Genomic DNA, 2500 nt, shown 5'->3' with positions numbered 1-2500 from the left:
TCTATCACGATATTTGTAGATGATTTGTAAATTTTGTTGTATATTATAGAGCTGCAAAATATACTGTGACATAATTTATTACATTATCCATATATTATAAAGAAGTATACTCACTAAAAGCTAGTGACATAGCTGTATGTTTCCAGTTGAGTGCAAAAGTTTGTGCCCCCTCCCTCCCAACGGTTTGCTTCGTGTTTCTTCTACACCTTAAACGTACCTTAGCTGTATCCTGCGCTTAGTTATCCAAAGGATGTAGACACCTGATCACGCATCCCGGATTTATTCCCACTTTCTTTACATATATACTGTAAGTGAGATCAGGATGTTAAGGAGACTCCAGTTCCAGTTGATCTCAAAGGTGCTCAGTGAGTCTTGGATCTGTGCAGGACACTCGAGTTCATCCAGTCCAACCTTAACCTCCACACCATGTCCTCATGGACCTCAGGGGCTTTGTGCACAGGAATGTTGTCATGTTTGAGTCTTTTATTTCCAGTGAAGGCTAATTGTAATATAATGTAAAGCTGTTTGGAGAAGATCTAATTCTAGGTGTAATTCTCAGGTGTATATAATAATAATAATAATAATAATAATAATAATAATAATAATAATAATAATAATAATAATAATAATAGTAACAATAAAATAATAATATTATTATTAATAATAATAATAATAGTAACAGTGATAATAACAATAATAATAATAATAATAATAATAATAATAATAATAATAATAGTAATAATAGTAACAGTGATAATAACAATAATAATATCAATAATAATAATAATAATAATAATAATAATAATAATAATAATAATAATAATAATATATGTATTATGCAAACTTCAATTGTATTTAATACTTTTAAAAAAGTTTAGCAAGCCTCGAGGCGGAGTTTCCACCCCGTATGTGACCAAGGTGTGGTAATATTCTCCAGGACAGATTGTTTTGTTCAAGTAAACAGATAGAAAAGTGCTGAGTCTTTCAATGAAGCTGTTATTATTTGCTACATTCGAACCCTCGATTTATTCGTCGCTCGCACTTAAAAGCTCGTGTTCACATCTAACCGTGTAGCCTACAATCCGTTTATAGAGTTAATATAGACAGATCTCTGTGTTCTGAGAGTGTTCACATGATTAAAGGCTGAAGTAGTGAAATTCTTAGAAATAAAATGCACCATAAACGCTTAGATAGACGTCATCATGGTGGACGGTGGAACTATTCCATTAGTGCAATATACTAGTAAAAGGACAATAAATTACAATAAAGGCCAGCCAAGTCCTCTGAAGCAACGAGTGATAAATCCCTGGACACAATCTACATGAGAAGATCTTAAGTGAATAATTATGGTGCTACATTTTTATTATTTGGTGGGAAAAAGCAAACACACTATCCCAAGAGTCAAGCTAAACAAATTAGCCTGTAGCCTATAAAGTGTGCATCATTTTTTGCTAGCTGTTATAAGCGACCCCAACCTGATAAATATCTTCTTGTTGTGTTTGTCGAGTCTAAAGGCCGAAGATACGATAACGTGCAGTTAATGCGATGAATGACACGTTGCTAAGTAGTAAAAGATTTAGAATTACTGAACATTAGCATGTTTAGCATGTGCTTGGTGCTAGTTTTGCTGTATGTCCATTGGCTGTCTCTAACCAGCAGGTTTAGCAAAGACACATTTCAGCTAGTTAGCCATCTATAACAAACAGCGATTTACACATTAGCCTGTCTGCTTGACAAGGAGGTGAGACTCAATCTTACTCTGAATATCAGCAGGTATTCGAACAACACTGCGTTGTAGGTAACATAGGAACCCGAAATCGACAGTAAAAACGTCAATGAGAGATATTTTACCTCAGAATAAATCTCAGACACCAATAAAGATCGCTTTAAGATTAATAGAGCGTGTATTATTTTTCCTTTAACAAAGTTCTCTTTTAGCCAAAATCCATCTTAACCTAAACGTATCTTTTACGATCCGTTCTCTCCTCGACACATTTCGAAACAAACCTCTGTGTGATCATAAAATTACACAAAATCTTCCAAACACATCTGTTGTTTTTATGTGATAGAGTCCAGTGGCGAAGGTTGAGTTTTAAGTGGAGTGGGGAAAAGGAAAAGGTGACCTTCAATGTTTATTCACTCGGTGTTCATCGTCTAGAGAGAACATCTGAAAAGAGAACATGAGAGAGAGAGACAGAGAGAGAGAGAGAGAGAGAGAGAGAGAGAGATAGAGAGAGAGGGTGATGACGATGGTCCAGAAAAAAATCTAATATGGAGCATCATGTAACGAAAAAACTATCCAAAACACACAGCGAACTCAGTTCTAGAGGACGTTTTGCCATGACCCTCTTGGCTTGAACGTGTTGAGAGGAATGTGGGGGCTGAAATTTTTTAACTGAAAAGTTCCAGAAGTTCCTGTGATGTTAAGGAGGGTGTGAAAGAGGTTGGAGGCGGCTTTAAAAGAAAAGAGTGGACAAACCGATACATAGCGATACGGTTG

General features: G+C 35.4%; 1 protein-coding gene across 1 annotated transcript in view; it reads left to right on the top strand.

Moving 5' to 3' along the window:
* The window catches only part of LOC113649966 (lutropin-choriogonadotropic hormone receptor-like), an 11340-nt gene that overhangs the window by 538 nt on the left and 8302 nt on the right, over positions 1-2500 (top strand). The window lies entirely within an intron of this gene.

Source organism: Tachysurus fulvidraco, chromosome 7 (genome assembly GCF_022655615.1).
Source record: "Tachysurus fulvidraco isolate hzauxx_2018 chromosome 7, HZAU_PFXX_2.0, whole genome shotgun sequence".
Lineage (NCBI taxonomy): Eukaryota > Metazoa > Chordata > Actinopteri > Siluriformes > Bagridae > Tachysurus > Tachysurus fulvidraco.
This window is presented reverse-complemented; position numbering and strand designations above follow the sequence as displayed.